Source organism: Myotis nattereri (assembly GCF_964212035.1).
Source record: "Myotis nattereri genome assembly, chromosome: 7".
Classification (NCBI taxonomy): domain Eukaryota; kingdom Metazoa; phylum Chordata; class Mammalia; order Chiroptera; family Vespertilionidae; genus Myotis; species Myotis nattereri.
Genome location: NC_138082.1, coordinates 65,929,163 through 65,953,463, shown reverse-complemented (window position 1 = coordinate 65,953,463; position 24,301 = coordinate 65,929,163).

Sequence of the window (24,301 nt, the reverse complement as noted above, 5' to 3'; positions counted from 1 at the left end):
AGGGCGCAGGCCAGGCCGAGGGACCCCACCGGTGCATGATCAGGGCCGGGAAGGGATGTGGAAAGTTGGCCAGCCGGGGAGGGACTGTGGGAGGGCTCCAGGGCTTGTCCAGCCTGTCTCACTCAGTCCCAATCAGCTGGACTCCATCAGCAAGCTAACCTACTGGTCGGAGCGTCTGCCCCCTGGTGGTGAGTTCACGTCACAGAGAGCGGTTGAGTAGCCTTAGCATATCATTAGCATATTATGCTTTGATTGGTTGAATAGATTACCAGATGACTGGACACTTAGCATATTAGGCTTTTATTATATAAGATAATACAGAATTTAAAATTTTAAAAGATTTTTATGAGCTAAAAATTGAATTTAAAAATAGACACACAAAAAAATGAAGAGAGAAAGCCGAAAGAGAATAGAAAGGAGGATGTTATGGTAAAAGCAGTAAATCAAGGGAGAGATAGTAAAAAATTAGTAGAAAGTGTCAGTGAAACCAGAAAGTCTTTAAAAAATACAAATTAAATATTGCTTTAGAAACATTGTTGGCTAAAAAACAAAGCAAACAGACAAAAATGATTAGAGATTATAAAAATGGATATACAAATACAGTGTAAAAATACCATAAAGAACTTCACTAAGATGTACATCCATTGCATATTCTTTCAGAAAAATATAAATTATATAAATTCAGTCATATTGATACAGAATGACTGAAAAGATGTGTAACTCTGGGGAAAATAAAATTTCTAGTAAAATATCTTGTAGAAAAGCACCCTTAATTAATAAATAATACTTTCTAATGCAAATTGTTCCACACATTATGGGGAAAAAAGTAAATGTATTCCCCACTTATTTACAATACTAGCAAAACCTTGATATAAACTTGGGCAATGACAGAATAAGAAAGGAAACATGGGATAATTAAACTTATAAGTACATATGCAAAAATTCTAATTAAATGATTGATGAATCAATTTATGAAACAGCTTTTATGATGAGAAAGGTTTAGTCAGTAATTAAAGGATGTATTAATTTTAGAATATCTGTTAATATTATCTTCTACTTTAAGCTATCATATGATCATATAATTATCACAATAGAGAAAAAGCACTTAGTAAAATTTGACTTTTACTTTTGATTCAAAATTGATAGCAAGCTAATAATATTAGGGAATTTCTTTAGGTGTTTTGACCTAATAATATAGTAAATATCATACTAAATGGTAAAATTTTAGATTTATTCCTTTTAATCAGTAATAAAGCAAGGATGTTTATAACCACCTCTATTGAACAATGTATCTATATAATAAAGAGGTAATATGCAAATTAACCCCCATGCCCTGACAAGATGGCTGCCTATGATCAGGCCAGTGGGGGGGTTTGTGAGGGACAACCAAACGACTGAACAGCAGGCTGTGTGGGGTGACCAGGTCGGCGGGGGGGCAGTAAGGGGTGACCAGGCTGGTGGGGGGAGGAAGTTAGGAGTGACTAGACCAGCAGGGAGGGGGCAAGAAATGGGCTTTCAAATGAAACAAATACCTTAAAGGATGATATACACACACAGGAGTAAGGTGAGGTACTTAGGGACCTAACGCATTTATATAGTTGTGCAAGTGGGTACTATACAATACAAGGGGGCTCATTAACACTGTGATGAGCCTCTGTGAATTGTACAGTGCACAAAGAGTACAGCAATATCTGACAGAATAAATTATTTTAAAAATAGCAATGATGTTAATCTCATTTAATTAGGTAGGTAAGCTGTCCAGTATCAAAGAACTGCAGATCTTAAGACGGAAAGAGACGTGGGCAAGTAAGATGCTGCTGACATTTTCACTTTGCACACAGCCATAATAGATGGCAGAAATGTTAACTTCTAATATTATTACATAAAAATAGTGGTTGCCCTGCCTATTCCTTCTCTAAGGCAAATTATGTTCATTGGTGGTCACTCTATAGTCATGTGATCTTCCTACCACTTCTCAGCCATTCACTATTAGACTAAGTCCAGCTGACCCGTGGGCTGGCAACCATAACCTATGGGGCACAGAAAGATAAGCTGAGACAATCAGACATCAGAAAATTTAGTTACTGAGAACTGTCAACACTTTTTTCCTCTCCTTTTGTACTTCCCATTAATTCAATTTTGCAACACTTTGCACACATATACACATACAAGCACGTGTTATATAACACGGACACACACACACACACACACACACACTTTTTTAATTAGACAAAATAATTCTATTGTTTGGTAGCCAGAAAAACCTAAAATTTCAGCAGCTCAATACATAGAGGTTATTTCCTGTGCATGCAAGGTTCACTCCATGCCCAGTGTCTCTCTAGGACAGCTCCCTTCCAAACAGTGATTTAGGGAACCAGGCTAATTTGATTTTGAGACACTGCTGCCTCAACATGTGGAGTCCAAGGTCCCTTAGCAGAAAAAATAAGAAGTGGTGAATTCATACTTGTTCTTAAGGGTCTCTACCTGTTCACAGCTCCCTGGTCAGAATTAGTCACACTGTCATGCTTAATTCTCAGTGGGGTACGAGGTCTTTCTACCCACCAGGAAGGGGAGGAGAACCAGATATGGTGAGCACTAATCATGTATTTAGACTCCATACTCATATAAGTAACATGTATGTAGAGTTTAACAAATAGGTATGAAAGAATCGACCATCTAGCAGCAGAGGGGAGAACTGAAACACTGCCCACAGCCCTGAGGGTTCTCAGCATGCCTCCCACAATCATAGGCTCTCCCTCCTCCCTGGAGGTGACTGCCGTCCTGAGGGGTAATCGTGAAATGTGGCCAGAATGACCAGCTGACTTCAAGTTTGTAAGCCAAAGAAAACATAATAGTGTTACCCTCAATTAAATTTAAACTTAACCAAGTTACTTTCTGAGCTGATGTAAGATTTTTCAGTTTATATTTTGACTTGCTGAACACATTTTCTGTCATAAAAAAACTCTTACTGGCATTAATATGCTATTCTATTGTTATACCAAACCACATTTTTAATTTATTATATTATTTAAAGATATTAAAATATAAGCTTTATTGAATCGTAGCATAAAATTTTGACACTAACAGTTATTTTAGCATTTTGTTTTTGATTAACTGGAAGAGAAATGTATAAAATTGGTAAACCTTACATGAGGATTATTAGAGAGTACATATTCTTTTTTTCTTTTATTTTTCCAGTTGTTAAAGTAATTTGGATTTAAATTTACAGTGTGTTTACATGAGTGCCTGTTTTCTAAAGACAGTACCTAAAAACTGAAAAGATGAAAAAGCATCTAACTACCTTCAGAGAAGCAGTGGGGAGGGTACTAAGCATTTAGACCCTACTGTATTTTCATAATAAATAAGAAAATAATATAGATTAAAATCAGTTTATAAAGATGTTGTTTAGTTTTTCCTTTAATACTTTATTGTTATGAACAAAGACCAGCCTTAATTATCTACTGCTGGTTGATAGCCCTCCGTTAGCCCTCTCTGGAGATTACCGTTGCCTAGAGAAAACTGTCTTACCAAGTCATGCCCTCTTCATAGGGTCAGGCATCATCTAATGACTTGTCCAAGTGAGAGCATAAAGGCCACTCCCTTGGCTCCCACTGAGGACAACTCTGCAGGGCCCAGCTTCTTCGTCTCCACTACAGCCTTCCACCTGCCAGTCCTGTTTCTGCCCCTTCCCTGCCACAATCAATTGACCTCTGGGCACTCCCTAATAAACTTCCTGCATGCCAGTCTTTTAGGGTCTGCTTCCCATGGGGCTCAACCTGCAATAGCCACCTCACCTCAAAATTAGCAACATTAACACACACACACACACACACACACACACACACAACTTGTGAATGAAAACCTTTTAGCAACATAAAATGCCTTTTAGAAAAAAAAAATTAATGCTTACCTTGAGAAAAAATCGGAGTTAATAAAAGGGCCAGTTTAGTATACACAAGGGGGAAGAGAGCTAAACCATGGTTGATAATTGTGACCAGATGATGTGTATGTTAGTCTTTTTCCTAACCTACTGTTATGTGTATTTAAATATACTCATTAATAGAGTTTGGCAAGATTAAAAGGTTATTAAAAATACAACTGGCATAGGGAACAGAAAGATAAATGTAAACACATTAAACAAGACCACACTGCCATATTAATGTAAAAAGAATCCATCAATTAAAATAACTTTATTGAGAATTATAATTGGTTAATTAATTTTGTATAGTATAGAATATATGCCTATTCTCTGTATTCTTCTTTTTTGTTTATCCATATTAGTTAAAATGCATAAGGTCCTTGTGAAATAGTAAAAAGTATTCTTTGAAATTATTCTGAAACATATTTAATCCATCCCTTGCTCAAATATGACTAAATCATCTTTTTTTTATCCTCACCCAAGGATATGTGTTTTTTAAATAAATTTTAGAGAGAGAGGATGGGAGGGGGAGAAAGAGAGAGCGAGCGAGAGAGAGAGAGAGAGAGAAACATCAACCTTTTGGTGTAAGGAACAATGCTCCAACCAACTGAGCCACCCAGCCTGGGTTAATTAAAATCTTCAGATGAAGGAAAAGGAGCCTATAAAGGTCTTTAATGCCATTGTTCCTTGTATGACATGTAATTTCACATTCATTTCCTAAAATACACATGTATAAATTGACAGCATCAATGGCTTAATTTCTCTCTATGGAAGTCTTCCTTGAATTTTAGAAGGTAAATAGGAATAACCTGAAAAATGTTCTGTATCTGCTTTAGTCTGGTTGGGTTTGGGGGGCCAGGAACTAGCAGGAGTTAGAAGTATGGTGGTGAGGGAGGTGGGAGTATTCTGTAGAACAGCAATTTCAACCTTTTCATCTCATGGCACCTATAAACTTAATTATTAAAATTCTCTGGCATGCTAAAAATATGCTATATATTTCCCCATTATGATTCATGCACACTCACTGGACAGCTAATGTGTTGGCTGCTGTCATTTTTTTTTTATTTGACAATCTAAGGAAAAAGAGGTCAGTGCCCTTGACTAAATAGTCAGGAATTGCCTGTTTTACAAATTTCTGCAGCACACAGGTTGAAAACTGCTGCTGCAGAGGTTTGAGGCAGTTAATAGAAAAACAGCCTGGGAATGGTTGAATGCCACTGACCAGAAGCACTCGAGCCAGGAGTCACTCAGGCATCCACCTCTCCTCTGACGAGAGGTAAAATGTCAAACCTCATGAAGGAAAGATGGTAGATGAATAACAGCTATTGACTGACTAGAATTGGTATGCTTACTTGTTATCTTACTTTATGTTGTGGCTTTTGATTACAGGTCAATGGTAGAAAAATACATGCATCTGCATCTCTCATTTAACTGGACTATGATGCCCAGCTGGATGGCACAGTGGGGAGTAAGGACGGGTTATTGACAAATCTAACTGGATTAAAATCGGTGTTGCAGTTGGTGAATTTAGCTCTGCCTCTGCAGCATGCTTGCAACCTCTCTTTACTGAAGCACCCCTGTGCTCTCAGGAAAGCCATGTGGGTGCCAGACAGGTCCACAGCTGGGCTGTGCATCCTAGTCAGCAGCTGCTCCCAGTGGTGCAGAGGAGTGGGCAGAGAGCACCAGCTCAGGAGGAAATACATGGTCGTTTTACCAGCAAAATAGAATCACCTTTTTATCTTCTCTGAACTGACACTAAAACCCTTCTCTTACGGCTCTACCATCATTTTATTTTTACATAGTCTTTTTTGATGCAGTTAATATCAGAATTTTATTTGCACTCAAATGGTTTGGATAGCTCTTGAGAAATGAAACACACATATCAAACCAGAAAAACTTCATGTTGATTTCCTAGCCTCTTCTCTAATTTGTGTATTACCATTGCACAAATTACTCCAAATTCATAGGTTAATTCAGCTAAGAATCTATGATGGTTAATTTTATGTGTCAATTTAACTGGACTATGGTGCCCAGATATTTGGTCAAACATCCTGAATGTTTCTGTGAAGGTGTATTTGTGTAAGATTGGAATTCAAATCAATGGACTTTGCATCAAACAGATTGCCCTCCATAACTTGAGGGGTAATCTACTCTACTCAAATTGGCTTCATCCAATCAGTTGAAGGCCTTAATAAAATAAAGACTGACACAGCCCCACAAGCAAGAAGGAATTCTGCCAGCTGACAGCCTTTGGCCTCAAACTGCAGTGCTTCCTGGGTATCTAGCCTTGTCTACCCGGTAGATTCTAGACTTCCACAATAATCTGAACCAATTCCTTAACATACATATCTCTCCTCTCTCCTCCTGTTTCTTTCTATATATACACATATCCCAATAGTTCTGTCTCTCTCAAAAACTCTCATACATACAGAACCCAAATTCAACCTCAGTTACCTTGGAACCAAATATTTATAACCAATATTCTCTTCAATGGAACAAATATATGCACATGACAAAGGCTATGAAAATGAATAGAGCAAAAAACTAAAAAGAGAGAGAGAGAAAATCCATGGACATGGACAACAGGGTGGTGATTGCATGGGGATTATGGGATAGTGGAAGAGGACATAGGAAAAAGGGTGACGGAAATCCTATATAATAAAAGGGTAATATGCAAATTGACCCTAACAGCAGAACGACTGGAAATGACTGGTTGCTATGACACACACTGACCACCAGGGGGCAGATGCTCAATGCAAGAGCTGCCCCCTAATGGTCAGTGCACTCCCACAGGGGGAGTTCTGCTCAGCCACAAGTCAGGCTGATGGCTGCCAGCACAGCGGTGATGGCGGGAGCCTCTCCTGCTTCCTCAGCAGAGCTAAGGATGTCTGACTGCAGCTTAGGCCTGCTCCCCGCTGGCAAGTGGACATCCCCTAAGGGCTCCCTGGCTGCCAGAGGGATGTCTGACTGCCAGCTTAGGCCCGATCTTCCGGGGAGCGGGCCTAAGCCATTAGGTGGACATCCCCTGAGTGTTCCCAGACTGCGAGAGGGCACAGGCCAGGCTGAGGGACACTCCCCTCCCCCCCAGTGCACAAATTTTTGTGCACCAGGCCTCTAGTAATAATATAAAAAGAAATCCTGGCTCTGAACTAGTTAGTGTTTCTGTAAGAAGTCAGCAGATAGTACTCTTTAAAAATATTACGTTGATGCTTCTTAAAAACCTTTTTTTAGTTAAAAAAAATGTTCAAAGGGGAGTTATAAAAATCTCATTATTAAACTCTAAGTTTTTTTTCAGTATTTAAATCTCTAATCTTATCAAAGTTTTATCTAGTTATGTTTACTATGACAAAACTATTTTTTATTAACATCAATATATGTAAATTGCTTTAAATTAGTACTTCCTTTGCATTTGAAAATTCTATTTATCAATATGATAGGTGGTCCATTTTCAAATCAGCTGGTTTCTTCATAGTTGTCCTAATATAATAAAATTAATGTTGTACGTCATATTCTAAAGTAACCTGGATGATTAATCAACATGATTCCAGGCTTGAAAATAATTAATCAATATGGGGAATTATGTCCCTGTCCTTCCACATGAATTGATGTCTGTTCAATGAAGCAGTTATGGGAGTAACCATTACTAAGAAATAAAGTATAATAATAAATATAAAAATCTCATTTCCCCACCAATTTTCAATTCCTGAAACTTTTGTGTTACGTTATCCTATTTAAATGCCAGTCTATTTTAACATACACTTTAGTACTAGGAATTACTGATGTTTCAAGACGGTTCTGTTTAAAAAAACATATCAAAACCCCTCTCAAATCCCAATCAAAGGAACAAAAATATTGCTCTTGGCCTTGGGCTTTGTGATGGTTAATTTTAGGTGTTAATTTGGCTAGGCTGTATGGTGTCTAGTTGTTTGGTCAAACACTACTCCAGATGTTGCCTTGGAGGTATTTGTGGATGTGATTAACATGTGTAGTCAGTTGATGCTAAGTAAAGCAGATTACACTCCACAATGTGGGTGGGCCTCATCCAATCACTTGAAAGCCTTAAAAGCAAAGACTGAGGTTTCCCATAGAAGAGTTTCCTCTTCAAGAACACAACATAAAAATCCTGCCTGTGAATTGCAGACATGCCAGCCCCCACAATCGCATCAGTATGTCATGAGCCGATTCTCTCTTCATAGGTGGATAGGTGTGTGTCTAATATATAACATATATAGTTGAGCCTTGAACAGCATGGGCTTGAATTGTGCGGGTCTACTTTTATGGGGACATTTTAAAATATGTACAGTACTGTAAGTGTACTTTCTCTTCCTTATGATTTTCTTAATGATATTTCCTTTTCTCTTACTTTATTGTAAGAATACAGTATATAATACATACACCAAAACAAATTTATATTGATAGACTTTTTATGTGATTGGTAAGGCTTTGAGTCAACAATAGGCTATTAGTAGTTAAAAGTTACATTCCAATTTTTAACTATGTAGGGAGTCAGCACCTCTTACTATTTATCTTTATTCTATTGATTCAGTTTCTCTGGGTAACCCTAATACAGGCACATATAATATGATGTACATTATAAAGTCTAGTATCCACCTTTTACATCAATATTAAGTTCAGAAAACCAAGGCAAGATTTCATTTGCTTCATTATTTTAGCCAATAACCTTGGAGTACATACTCCTTGACTTACTCTTACAACTAGCATGGCTTGAAATATAATAGACAGCCAACTTTTTTGTCCATTCTTTTAGCATCCTATTATAGGCAAGGCAGACTATTTTTTTAAAAGTGGTCTGATTTACAGTTCACTTAATTGCTCTTTGAAGGTGTTTGAAGGGCAAACACTGGGACTCAAGGTTGTAGATTGAAAATCAAGGCCTAAGTGTTAAAGATCCAATCACAATCTGTGTTTCACACTCAGACTGAAAAGGAGCCAAGTTGAAAACCTGACAATAGTCAATTTGAATTTCCTCACAACTCCACCTAAAATTCTTTCCATCTATTTTATCTATATCAAATAGCTGAAAAGTGGATTATTAAATTAAAATATGTATAATTTTCACTTTATTGTAATGGCTGGGGCTACAAAACACCCTCCATAAAGATGTCTACATCCTAATCTCAGAGCCCAGGAGTAGGTAGCTACCTTGAATGTCAAAAAGATTCTCCAAGACCTGGTGAAGTTAAAGATCGAGAGATTGGAAGGCTCAAGGTAATCAGAGAAGTCCTTAAAACTGGAAGAGGAAGGCAAAAGGTTTAGAGGCAAAGAAGATGTGACAATAAAAGCAGAGATCAAATGGACATGGTCACAGGGTGAGAACTGTGGGAAGCCTCCTGAAGCTGGAAAAGACACGAACTAAAATTCCCTCTAGAACATCCAGAAGAAATACAGCTCTGCTGAACCTAGAATTTAGAACTGTAGGACCTATTTTGGACTTTTGACCTATAAAACTGAATACTAATGAATACGTGAGTTTTAAGCCACTAAGCATGTGATCATTTGTTAAGCAATAGAAAACCAATGCACTTTTTTTCCCATAGATAGGTCAGATTTTCTGTAAAACCTCTCATGAAGAGTTTGTTGTTACTTGCTTTGCTATAAGTTTCCATTGCATAAATTCTGACTTTGAAGAATTAGTCCTCAACATATTAATTGCCTACCCATTTGCTTATCTTTTCACAGTTGCGTTTGTGAGTAGTGGGACCGCGTTTGTTTTGTTCAAGGCTGTATCCTTAGCACAAGTTCAGTACCTAACATACAGAAGATACTCCTTTTTTTTTTTTTTAAAGCATCAAGATCTCTTGCTTCCCCCTTTAGAAAATGAAGAAGGGAGCTGAGACATATTTCTTTTTAAAGTGAATAATGACCTGGAGAAAGAAAAGCTAGAAACAATTCTGTCAGCATTCCCATAAGCCTTCTCTTATGTGAATTATCTCTGCTAACCTAACTCAGTAGTTATTCCTCTCACACAATTTATTATACTGATTAAAATTCAACCTTTGGCAAGTTACTTCACCTTTCTGAAACTGTCTTCACATCTGTAAAATAAGGGTAAATGAGCATGATTATTCTAGATTTCCTGAAATCTGGGTTATAGGGAAAGGGAAAGAGCTTGTGAAAGTTTTCATTTAATTTAAGGAAACAAATACAACATGGTAATAATTGCACCTGGATGGTTATGCAACAATCATACTTGGTGAACATGTAAAAAACTGTTCTGGGGATGGGGGGACCACACACACACACACACACACACACACATACACACTAGAGGCCCGATGCACGAAATTCATGCAAGGGTAGGCCTTCTTTCCCCCGGCTGCTGGCACTGGCTTCCCTCTGGCATCTGGGACCCAGGCTTTCCTTGCAGAGGGAGGCCCCGCCCACCTGCTGCAGCCCGCTGGTCAGTGGCCTGGTCCTCCCTCAGCAGGGTGATTATGGGGCGATGGCCAGGCCCCGGACCAATTACATCACACCTGCCTTGGCTGGCCTGGCATCAGTAGGTATCGTAGCATGATCCTGGACGGTTGCCTGGATGGTCGTCTGGATGGTTATTCCATGTTCAGCAGTTCGGTCAATTTGCACATTACGCTTTTATTATATAGGATACATGCCATTATTATCTCCATCATAATCACCATTGATATTATCTTAATTTTCTTATTTTTGCAGGACGCTTATTACCAATAGCTCAACTATACTCATGGCAACAACAGCAATTTTAGAGACATCTTGGCAATTTTCTCATATTTCTCTAGAGTTATTTAGAGAAGCAAAGTTAGTCATCGTTACATAATACATCAATATTCCATTGGCACTCTGACTATTCTCATGTTCCTCAGTAGCTTGCAAGGTAGACAGAACACGTTGCTATCCATAGACAACTGCCTCATTTCAATAATCCAGATGACTGTAAAGCAGCTACTGATTCTCCTCGTATGTATTCACCCAACCCTCATCAGTTGCACATAAGCAGCACAAATGGAAGGTAGGTTCCAGAAATAGACCCGGGGAGTATAGTTTATGTCCCAGATAGGACCAGGGTAATCAAGTCTCAAAAACAATTGATCCTTGCCAACAACATTTCCACAGTATTCCTGTCTCATTATTTGTAGAATCAGTGATGTGATAGATGGGCTTATTGATATAAATACACTATATACATATATCTTATTGTGTTCTTAGTAGTAATATAAGTGTTATGGCTTCTCAGAACATGACATTTAAAAACTTCCAGCTTACAGAACCTAAATAAATATGCTTTTTAACTTCTTTAAAAACCTCATTTAAGCCCTAGCTTGTTTGGCTCGGTGGAGAGAGTGTCAGCCTAGAGACTGAAGGATCCCAGGTTCGATTCTGGTCAAGGGCACATGCCCAGGTTGCAGGCTCGATCCCCAAAAGGGGGTTTGCAGGAGGCAGCTGATCAATGATTCTCTTTCATCATTGATGTTTCTATCTTTCTCCCTCTCTCTTCCTCTCTGAAATCAATAAAATATATTTTAAAAAACTCACTTAATACAGAAAAAGAAGTTGATTTCTTCCTCACTACTCAACAATTACTATGAAGGGTACTGGGAGACAATGTACTTAATTATTATAAAATACATACATTTAGATTTTTTAAAAAATTAGTGGGTCTTATGGGATTCTCAGTTTTATTCATGAAATTGACTTTTACTGGGACCTTTCCTAGGAACCTAAGAAAATTACACCAGCTGATAAAAGACAACTCTAGCCCTGGCTGGTGTGGATCAATTGGTTGGAGCCTCATCTGTACACCAAAAGGTCATGGGTTTGATTCCAGGTCAGGGCACATACCTAGAATTCAGGTTCGATCCCCGTTTGGGGTGTATACAGAAGGCAACCAGTTGATGTTTCTCTCTCACATAGATGCCTCTATCTATCTCTCCCCCTCCTTTCTCTTTTTCTCTGAAATCAATTAGAACATATCCTCAGGTGAGGATTAAAACAAAACAAAGAAAAAATAAAACAACTATGGTAACATGTCTTTAATCTTCCAAACCACAAGCTCATAACCGGAAAAATGGTAACCAGATTTTATCATAACCAGAAAAATATTTACCCTGAAATGACTTCTTTAATCCTATGAATTCATTGTTTAATTAAGAGCCATGTCAAATGTCTAATTTTGCTTTCTTATACAGTTTTTTCCAATTTGTAAAAGGTAAGTTCAATTAACATTATAATGAGTTATATACATAATACATATTACACTCACTAAAGGCCCACTATTCTTCCATAAGAATTTATTTTTACTTTTTATTATTTTCCTTCTTTTTTAAGTTTTAAATTATAATTATAGAACATAACATATTCAATATGATGATGGATAATTAGTACACTCTCCCATCTTTAACCCTGGGAGGGTTAAAAAAAAGAGAGAGGAAAACTATCATTTTCTTCATATGTAATATATATCTACTGTGTTTATCCATATTCTCTTATTTCATCCTGGCAATGACTCTTTTATAGAATCACATGAAAAGTGAGGTAACTCATTTCTCCAGTGAAGCACTTTGCCAAGATTCAAACAATCATAGTACACTGTCCACAGGACCTCAGAGAAAATACTGGGATAATGGACAGGGAAGATATAGAATAGTCAAGTCTGACTTATCTATTCATCCCACATGGCGCTCTGAATCAAGATTTGTACACCAGCACTAGACCTTCTGAGAAAGCTGTGACCCATTCTGAGCAAGGAGTGCACACAGCAGATATGGTCCTCTCATGACTGTATAGCCCTCATCCAAGGTAATTCAGATTATTCAGTCTGTCTGTACTCTGGGTGGTGGTCAAGTGAAGAAGGACTAAACAAGAAAGAATTTGGGGATGGTAACCAAAGGAAGGGCCAGGTCCTCCAGGAAACTTGGGACTTAGTCCCCATGAAGACAGGTTCTCGTTAGCAAAAGGTAGCCTCGATTTTCTCCCTGGAGGAGGAGTGTGACCTCAGATACTTACAGATTTTGATTTCCTTAAGATTCCTGAGTCTACAGAACCATTTCAATATGGCTTTTTGCCACATTTGCAGCACAGAACAGGTTGGCCATCCTCTGTCCTTTGATTTCTCTTCCTTCTTGGCCGTTCCATTTCCTCTTGACTCAAATGTGCTTCCTCTCTTTGGGAAGGCACAGGATGCCGCTGACACAACTCCAGAAGAATGTGTGCTTTGGTTTGTTTTTCCAGCTGGTGGGCATGGGCTGAGTGAAAGGGGAAAGTGAAGGAAAAGGTGGGGCACCTACTGCTGTTGGCTCAGCTTCTCTCCTTCACCTACAAACTGCATGGCCTCGGGCACGTCAGGCTGGGGTCTCATACTCTGCATTTGTAGAAAATGAGATAGAGGATGTGATAACATCACACCTGCAAAGAAGAGGTGGCTAACACAATGGGCTTCTAGAAGTCCCTTCCACGCTCAAGTTCAAAATTATAAAAATAGTAACAGCTAATATAATTGAATGTCTGCTGTGTTCCAAGATTCTTGTTGGTCATCTTGCACAGAGCATCTCTATTCCTTACAATGTTCTACATGCTAGGTATCACTAGCCATACTTCACAGAGAAAAAAATTCAGAAGTCTCAATAAATTGGTAGAACTCAAAGTTTTAGTTCTTGGTCTACATGACTCTCATCCTTATGTTCTTTCCTTTGTCCTGTAGGTCTATGATTTATACTGTGTGTGATCAACATTCCCTGTAATTCATGGTCGAAAGCAATCAACCATGTTTCATGAGCAACAGTCTTTGACAGCTGAATATGCACATGAGGAATTTTGTGTTGCAATTAAAATTACAACAAAGTTAATCAGACACATATTTAATGATATGTATAACAGCTATTGTGCTACACATCATTAGGCATAAATGGTAAGCTGTTCATATGAATGAAAAAAATTATTTTTACAGTGCTGAAGCAAGCATGATTATGCTCAGACAAGAACTGAGATAGGACAGAAAAGAATACTGGAATAAAAAGAATGGATTCCATTTCTTTATTACTATTATCCAAGCTTTGTGCTAGGTATTTATTTGCATTCTCTCAATCCTCTTAACGATACATGAAGGATATTACTAGTAGCAAATCTTTTTTATAGGTGGGAAAACTGAAGCTTAGCTAGTTTAGCGAAATTGTCTAAGGTTGTCCACCTGGTAGTAGTTGGAATGACATACCAATCCAGGTAGTGTCACTCAAAGTACTTCCTCTACACATTTGTGTCCTACAGCCATCTCTAAATGGAAGAACCATTTATTTATTCTTCTTTCTCATTTCACTAGCTTTGCTCTTTAAAAAAAAAAATATTTTATTGATTTTTTACCGAGAGGAAGGGAGAAGGATAGAGAGTTAGAAACATCAATGAGAGAGAAACATCGATCAGCTGCCTCTTGCACACCCCCTACTGAGGATGTGCCCGCAACCAAGGTACATGCCCTTGACCGGAATCGAACCTGGGACCCTTCAGTCCACAGGCCGACGCTCTATCCACTGAGCCAAACCGGTTAGGGCCACCAGCTTTGCTCTTAATGGGAATTGCCATCTTGCCTGTAACTAATTTGGCATTATAGCACCAGTGTTCATTCTGCCTACATTATTAATTACAACATATGAGCAATTCTTCAACCTCCTGTTACAAAAGCAAAAGTTCATTGGCTTTATTTTATCACGAGGGAAAACAGTGAGAGGTGTATTAGTTAGGACAGGCTAGCTTATGGTTAGGGCAGGGTTACAAACCAAATTTCAGTAGCTTTGAGTTACAAATTGTTGCATGTCTATGACACTATCAAGGCTGAGAGAGTAGTCTCTCCATAGAATAGGAAAAGGAGGAGACTGCAAAACCTTAGCTCTTTCCTTCCCAGGAAAAGGTGCCATGGAAAGTGAAGTTTGCGTCAACCAGAAGCCTGTTGGGGGTCAAAGCTCCAGGACTTCAGCAGACAAATAAAAGGTTTTCTTATTGATTAAAATAGAGATTTATAAAAGGAAAGTTCGAAGAAAAAAATCACTAGCTTTGAAATTTGCCCTCTCTGACCTGAAAGCTCAATTCAGGTATCTCTTAAATTGGTCCATTTCCTTTCCCATCTCCACCCTTTCTTCACCTCCACGTTCGAGATTCCTGAAACGAAGCAGGCAGGGAATGTTGCGATACCCGGTGATCTATATTGTTGTGCTTTGGGTGGCCATTTGGATAGTCACAACATGAACTGACAAAGCATATCATTTCCTAAGTAGAGAAAAAATATGCACCAATTTTGAAAACTGTCTGTGCCCTAGGATACACCCAAGCACAATGTCATGCTTGAACCAAAAGTGCTAAGTGGCCCATAATAGGAATAAACATTGGCCTGATGAGTTTAGTGCATACATTGCTACAAATAACTACATAACAAGGGGGCATGAATTTATATAGCAATAAATTATTGAACAGAATACTTAATAAACTTAATACAAAGAAGAGTAACCAGTTAGTATTATTGAGAAAATGTGCACTGAACATTTCACAGAAAAATGGTGGTAGTCCTGAGTCAGAGCTCAAAAAACTTACAAACTTCTATCTTCCATTAGGTGATGTGACATTTCTGGATCTCAATTTCTTAATTAAATGATAAGAAAAAAATGAGATATGTCTGAGGTCTTCAGGAACCCTGCCCAGCATGTTCTCCTCCCGAGGCTTAAGTTACATGGCAAAAGCTTTCCTTAGATTCAGCAGGTGAAAGCCTCCAGGAAGAAGCTGAGGAAAGAGGGAAGCAGTTCTTACTTAGATACAGGATTTCAGGTTTAAATGAGAAAATAATGAAAATATTTTTGTTTCACAAAGATCCAACGGACTCAGAATCCATGCAGTATAAAGACAGCCCTGATGAGCTACAAAGCTTTGCATTTCCCTTATGAGAGTTACGTCAGATGGGTGGGTTTGGCCTCAACTTCCTTGAAAGCACTTCTCTCTCTCTCTTTTAAAAAAAAATATTTTTATTGATTTCAGAGAGGAAGGGAGAAGGAGAGAGAGATGGAAACATCGATGATGAGAGAGAATCATTGATTGGCTGCCTCCTGCATGCCCCCTACTGGGGATCGAGCCCACAACCCTGGCATGTGCCCTTGACTGAAATCGAACCCAGGATCCTTCAGTCCGCAGGTTGATGCTTTATCCACGGAGCTAAACCAGCTAGGGTGGAAGCACTTCTCTTTGTCTAATAAGGATGATTTAAGACTGGAGTTGGTGACTGAGGCAGAGTCACCAGGAGCTATTGGAGACAGGCTCTCCTAGCATATGGAGGTCTGGCACCTCTAGTTTGAGACATGGAGTCTTTCAAGGTTCTTGGTACGAGTTGACCTTTCTTGCCCCCACCCCCCTTGCTTAATTCCAAGTTCACTTCTTTTCTTATATCTCTAGCTCCAAATTTCTAATACAAATCTCTTTTCTGACAATTTTATTTCCATTCCTCTATACCACCATTCTGACCACTGCCGGGAACTGTGACCATATTGATTTTCTGATAGCCAACTCAAAATAGCAATTGTGTTGAGTCAGTTGTCCCTGTTCTAAAATCTTCCATGCCCAGAAGACCTGAAAGCATAACAGGAAGTGAGACTGGTAGCAGGAGGACAAGTTGTTCAAGGACTAATCGTGCTTGTACATTGAGCAAAACAGATGGAAGGACAGAGATTCCTAAAGAGCACATGGCTAATGGGCCAAGGAACAAGTCTCCTGAAATGAGTTGCAGATTTGGAGATGGAAGACAAGGTTCTACTGTCTACGATTAATAACTCAGTGTATACAAGATGCTTGCTATCTGAATTTGAACTAATCATCATCAAAATGTGGACTGAAAGAAACCTACTTCTTAGATGTTAAGAAAATTATAAGATAGAATCAATTTGAAATATCTTTATATAAATTATTACTATAATTACTATTATTGTTGAATATAAATGCTATTGTCTAGCACGTTTAAACAGACAGACTGGAATCTTACTTTCGGGTTTGTAGATAATTTTGAAATTTGATTTTGAAAAAAAAAAGCAAGAAGCTTTCCTGAGGAAAATGTACATATTAAAAAACATAGCACATGATTTCAGGGGGCCCACAGAACCTCAAGTCCAGCTGTATATTTCCAGAAGAAAATAAAACAAACAAAAATGTCCCAAGGTACAAAACGTTTAACTTTAAGTAGAAACATCTTGAAAACTTTTCTTTTTAAAAATTATGATGTATTTTTTTGTATGATTTGTTCCAACTATCAATGCAGCTACCTACTCATACTCATTTCTAATGATTAAATTTCAGCAGTTCCCAGCAATATAAAGAACTAACAGGTAACTAAGGGAAAAGTATGGCTTAAGGAGGAGTAAGAGTTGTTTTGATGATGTCATTTGTTTCTATGGAATCCGTTAGGAAAGCTGTGCTGGCAGAAGCATGGCATTTTACAGACACTCCTGTCAACTAAGGGTGTGTGTGCGTGTGTGTGTGTGTGTGTGTGCGCGCACATGTGCACGGGAGTGTGTATAGAAAAAGAGATAATTAAGATTATATGTAATATACATATATATATATACACATAACACACATATCTCTAAACATGTATGCATCTATGTATATGTGTATACAAAGAAATGTTTGAAATCCATGCACTAAACTCATCAGGCCAATGTTTATTCCTATTATGGGTCACTATTTGGTTCAGAGCTTCTTGCTGGGGATGAGTCCTTGCCCAGGCGTGTGTAGCACTATGACCCGGGCAGCCTTCTTCATGGTCTTGGTGCGAATGCGGCCCGTGTTGGCTGGTCTCTAGTGAAAGAGGAAACTGCTTAGACACCTTTCATCTTACAAAAAGAGAATTCAGTTACTAGCTTATTACCTGTCTTGATGCGTAGTCACAGAAAGAGTGCCTCACCTTTAACTATTCTAAATGGGGTAAAGAACTCTTTTCTAATGTATCTGTTTTGAGTTTACCTGTCTGTTCCTAAATGGAACCTTTATGCTAAGACTGGTAATAAATGCCCAGTGAAAGGCTCCCAATTCATTCATTCAACAAATATTTATTGAACACCTGCATTACGCTGGTTTCCATCTATAAAGGTAATCTTTCTAAAGATCTATTTCCCTCAAATTACTGTATAGCACTTCTTTGAAATTCCATGCCCCCCACATTCTGGAAAAAAAATCTCCCAAATTATTTTTCTATTCCTCTAATAAATCTCTTCTTCCTGCTAACGTTGTTTACTTTCTGTCTCTCGGTTTCTCCAGCTCTACATCAATACTCCTGTCAAGAACACCTCTCTCTCACTGCATCTACCTATGCCAAGCGTTGCCTTCATTAAATCTCACTTTCTCTTTTTACTAAGGAGATTTTCCAGAACAATCCAACCAAAAATAATTTTCTCTTTCAAATAAGTTGTTTTGAATCTAGTTACTGCTCAAATACTTTCTCATGTTTGTGTGCTAAATCTTAAGCAGAATTAGAGCCATATCTGAAGCGTCTTGTTATCCCCTGTAATAAGCAATGCTGTGCTTTGCATATTTTATTTTGTATTTAATAGATGCTTGGTTTGAGATTTAGGTTGAACCTTCACGTTCAATTCTAGCAGAGATGTTTTGTTTGGATAAAGATGAAAATACCTTTATATAAGATTAAAAGGAAATTGAAGGTCAATGCTTAGGCCGGGAACTGCTCAACCATTCTTATAATCGCCTCCTTTTCAATTACAAGCGTTTCAGAATGAGATCCAAGGTTTTGAGCATGAAATCATCTGAACTGTATTTCTTCTGCATAATTTTATCTTTGCCAGAACCCTGATAGTTCCTATTTCTAGACTTCAGCACATTTCTACGAACATCAAGACGGCCGTATATCTCCAGATCACTCTGCTTCCCCCTGCCCTTCTTGGCAGTGTTATATTTGAGCTACATGAACATCAGCAGAGAAGCTCTATCTGTTGTTATGTTTTTCTATCTGCTGAGGGAAGAATTGACACCTAAGGCTATGTCTACATTATTTATACCACTTTGATAGATTAAATCTTAACCCTACCATAGAGCTTTTAAAGACATGTCTGTAAATGTTTCAGCATTCCACAGGTGTTCATCCTGACTGCAAACAAAGACTCCTTTTTGTGGTTGAAAAACAAAATTAAAATGTAACAGTGTCCTGCAAGCCATGGTTTCTGCTTAAGACACATCCTTGACTGGACATGTCAGCTAGATTTGTTACTCTTGACACATTTTTGGAGTTCAAAAAAGTAGCCTACATCAATGGAAACATTTCTGTGATCTTATATTTCTAAAATTAATCTCTCTGATGGTGACGTTTCATAAAGGAACTATAATGTTGGTATTCTACCAATGTAACAGTATCCTAAAGGACTTTGATCCTGTAATGCCCCTAAGTTCTAAAGTATTTTCAAAAATGGTTTTGTTGTTTTCTTTACACTGTCACCAAGTCTACAGTACAAATTTCATGTGTTACTGAAAGACAAGAGTTTTATATTTTGGAAAGTATTATTCCTGAGGTTTTATTTTTTCTATTTATCACCAGAGGATCTGATTTTATTCTCTGAAACTCAGGACTTGCTATAGCTAATTTTTAGGCAGGTGGTAATTTCATGAATTTTTCCTGAAAGTAATTATAATGGCCTTTGATTCAGTGAAAAATAAACATGTTCTCACCTATCTAAGGTCCACATCAGTACTATTATTGATTTACTCAAAATTACAGGAGCTGTGAGATAAGTTATTGAAATATTTAACAAAGAATAAGGAAAAGCATGATGATAATTATTAGTTAGAAGGGTTGTAATCATGTTTTTCCTCCATAAGATAATTATATTCTAATTGGATTTTAATGTTTATTTTTAAGATGTCATAGTTTCTAAGTACAAATTCAGTTACTTTTTAAATTCAGCCTTTCATTCCTTGACCCTCCTTTGTTTTTTTAACCCCTCCCCACTCTTTCCTCGTAGAGCAGTGGTTCTCAACCTTCTGGCCCTTTAAATACAGTTCCTCATGTTGTGACCCAACCATAAAATTATTTTCGTTGCTACTTCATAACTGTAATGTTGCTACTGTTATGAATCATAATGTAAATATCTGATATGCAGGACGGTCTTAGGCGACCCCTGTGAAAGGGTCCTTTGACCGCCAAAGGGGTCGCAACCCACAGGTTGAGAACCGCTGCCCTAGAGTATTACTACGGCAATTTCTCAACCTGAAGCAGGGCAGAACAAGATAACCTTTTATAAAATACTAAATTTGAATTTGAAAGGTAGAAAGAAAAGACACATACAAATGGAGAAAAGGTTTTAAAATATTTTTCATGGTCATGATTGGGCCATATTAGACTTTTTCACATTCCTACATTTCTCTAAGTGCCATAATTAAGCTTTCTAAATCAGGTAATCAGAGCTGTCTAACACAATTGATATAGTTCTACTATATCATCAATGATCGCAAGAGTGTCAACTACACAGGCAAGAGAATATCTAGGCTAACCAGGAATCAATCAAGCTATTATTCTGGCTCCAAATAAGACTCCTTACCTGAGCCCCCAGAGATACTGTGAATTTCTACTCCTGATCAAGAAATTTCAAAGCACCAGAAGCTTCTCATTATTTTTGTCTTTTCATCTAGTAATGCACTTTTCAGTATGTCAATGTAAAAATTAAATTGTTAAAAGCTCTATGCCATCTGACAAAGTCACTAGCATGTGACTATTAACATTTATATTTAAATTAATTAAATTTTAGAATGAAATAAAAAATTCAGTCCCTCAATTGTACTAGGCATAAATGACTAACAAATATTATATTATTGTATACCAGGTATACCGGTTAATAATGCAGATTTTGTAATCCAAGAAAACATGATGATTTCAAGAGAAATATCAAAAGTGCTTTATTCAAAGCACTTTGCTAGCTATACATTTCTCCCATCTTTCAGGTAATTTGTGGATACCGTCCCAATAGAACTTTTCTTGTTTTGCGGCAAACCATTCAGAGACTCAATTTTCCATTTCTTCATACATTTTGAAGTGCTGCTCAGAAAGTGCGTGTGCCATCGATGGGAACATGTGGTAATCTGAAGGAGCAAGGTCTGGAGAATACAGCGGGTGGGTTAATACTTCCCAGGCAAGATCTTTTAACGTGTCTTTTACTGGTTTTGAAGTGTGTGATGGTGCATTATCATGAAGCAAAATTACTTTGCCGTGTCTTCTGGCTCATTCTGGTCATTTTACGATCAAAGTGTAGTTCAAATTGATTGTCTGTTGTCGGTAGCAATCAGTATTAACGGTTTCACCTGGTTTTAGAAGCTCATAATACACCACACTTTCCCCATCCCACCAAACACAGAGCATTGTCTTCTTTCCGAAGCCATTTGGCCTTGCAGTTGACTTTGATGGTTGACCTGGATCAACCCATGATTTTGTGCATTTGGGATTCTCAAAATAAATCCACTTTTCATCAACAGTTACAATTCAATGCAAAAAAAGACTTTCTTTTGTGCTGTTGAAGCAACATTTTACTGATGACTTTTCGGTTTTCTATTTGTCTTTTGTTCAGTTGATGTGGCACACATTTTCCTTCCTTCTAAATCTTTTCCATTGCTTGTAAACGATTAGAAATTGTTTGCTGAGCAACACTTAATCTTTCTGCAAGTTGTTTTTGAGTTTGACATGCATCTTCATCCAATAATGCTTGTACTAGTAATTGTTGGTCTTCAAACATTTTCAGTTGACCTGGACGTTCTTTGTGTTTCACATTGAAATTATCACTTTTAAAGTGTTTAAACCAGCGTTCACACGTATCTTGAGATGGAGCATGTTCACCATAAGCTTCCAGAAATATACAATAACTTTCAGCAGCACTTTTCTTCAAAAGGAAGTAATGAATTAAAACTTCCCACAAATGCTCCTTTTTTGGCACAAAATTCGACATTTTTTAGCGTAAAAAATCTATGATATTAACACCTTCAGCAAATTTGACATATGAAGTTTTGAAGCTTGCTGTCAATACAACAAAACAGAACACATATCAAATTGCATATATATAAACATATTTGTAACCCCACCTATTGAAAAAAAATCAGCATTATTAACCGGTACACCTGGTATCTCAGATATAAAACATTTCCATCATTACAGAAAGTGGAAATTAAAGCTGAAAATTAAATAATATTTAAACTTCTATTTGTCCAAAAGTAAATCACACTGATAGCAGATATTTTTAAAATATATGAATATTAAGTCTCATACATGATATATCAAAACTTGTGGATACAATTAAATAGAGAGAAACATATAGTCTTAAATGAAAGTACTAAAGAGGACTAAAATAAATAGAATCCAGAAAAATATGAAGACATTAGAGATGAAGAAAAAGTAGAAAAGAAATAATATAAAATCAGAAATTCACAAATGGAAAATAAATCTATAATAGAGATAATCAAAGCCAAAGGCTGGTTCAATAAAAATATTAATAAAATAGATAACCAACTGTTAATGTAAAAAAACCATTGAAACCTGTGTAGAATTTTTATGAGTTTCTTTGAGTTAAATTGTCGAAATATGCCGGGAAGCAGAACCTCAATGAATTGAGATAATGCTCTGGAGATGGCAGGTTAACATCTGTATTTATACATTGCAATAAAAGGAAAGGGACGTAGGTGGGTTACATGAAATCCATTGGTGATAGGCTAGAGGGGTGGCAGGAGAAAGCAAAGCAGGGAAACACCTGGGATTGGATAAAAAGTATAATGGTAGACACATACTTAGGTGGGTGCAGGAACAATTAACATAACAATGAAGGAACTTGTGGTATCTGTCCTGGAGCCCAGGCACATTAAGTTGTGCCCCAAGGGGTCTAGAAATAGGGAAGTTACAAGTTACCCAGACATTGAAAGGGAATCCTACATAATAAAGAGCTAATATGCTAATTAGACAGGACAGCAGAACGACCATCTGGATGATCTTCAAGACAAAGCTGGGGCTGTGAGGGCCTGCGAGGGCCAAGCCCCTGGCACGAATTTCATGCATCGGGCCTCTAGTGTTATTATAGATGCAAAAAGACAGATAGGCTCAGTTAAGGTAAAGGTTCACCTTGTCAGTGAAGATACCGGCCTAGGATGTAACTACCTACCATAACTGCTTTTAGTTAAAGTTTAATTTCAGACCATCCTTTGTGAATACTTTAGGTCTCTGAGTTTGCAAGACCACCTGCAGGCCTTCTCTGAGCTTGTCAAGTTAGTATGTGGTCCTTTCGTCCACACAACTGTCACAATACAAACTAACAACACAATTGACAATATTGGGAATGAAAATGAGGACATCACTAGATCCTACAGCCATGATTTTTTTTTTGAAAAAAGAAGATATTATGATCAAATTTATGCAAAAAAATAGCAATTTTGGTGAGATATAAAAAAAGTCTTTAGTGAACACAATTTACCAAAATTGACACATTATAAATCTGAATACTCTTACATCTAATAAAGAAATGAAGCCAATTATTTAAAATTTTCTCACAAATAAACCCCCTAGCCCAAATAGCTTCAATAATAAATTCTTCCAAATTAAAAAAATAATAATAATAGCCCTAATGTCACTGAAATGCTTTGAAAACAGAAAAAGAGAGAACCCATCCCCACCTCTTTTTTTGTTTTATTTTGTTAATCCTCACCCAAGGATATTTTTTTACATTGATTTTTAGAGAAAGTGGAAGGGAGGAGGAGAGACCCAGAGAAAGAAATAAAAATGTGAGAGAAACACATCAATTGGTTACCTTCTGCACATGCCCTCACCTGGGCCGGGGATAGATGTGTGTGCCCTTGGCTGGAATTGAACCCTCAACCCATCAGCCTAAGGGCCGATGCTCTAATCACTGAGCAAAACTGGCTTAAAAAAATTATGATTTATCAGTTCCAATTAGTGTCAATCTAGCAATTCTGGGTTGGCCTAACATTTGAAAATCAAATCCATATGATTTACACAAATAAAGATACAGTGAAAAATCATAATCATCTCAAAAGATAAAGAGCTTCCCTTTGATAAAATCCAACTTTCATTCATGATAAAAATGCTATTCTATATTTCTTGGAGGTCCTAGCAAGTTCATTTAGGCAAGAAGAAAAATACATAATAATTAGAAAGGAAGACATAATTGTGCTATTATTTCAGATCAACTGGAATTCTCATTTATTTCTCCCAGAACAAATGTTAGTACGACTTTTGAAAATCCTTTGGAAATATCTACCAACACAATATAAATGGGTACCACACAACTCAACATATCTCCAAATGACATTTGCAGGAATGTTTACACAGTACACTTCTAATAATAAAACTTACATTATACTCAACTGCTC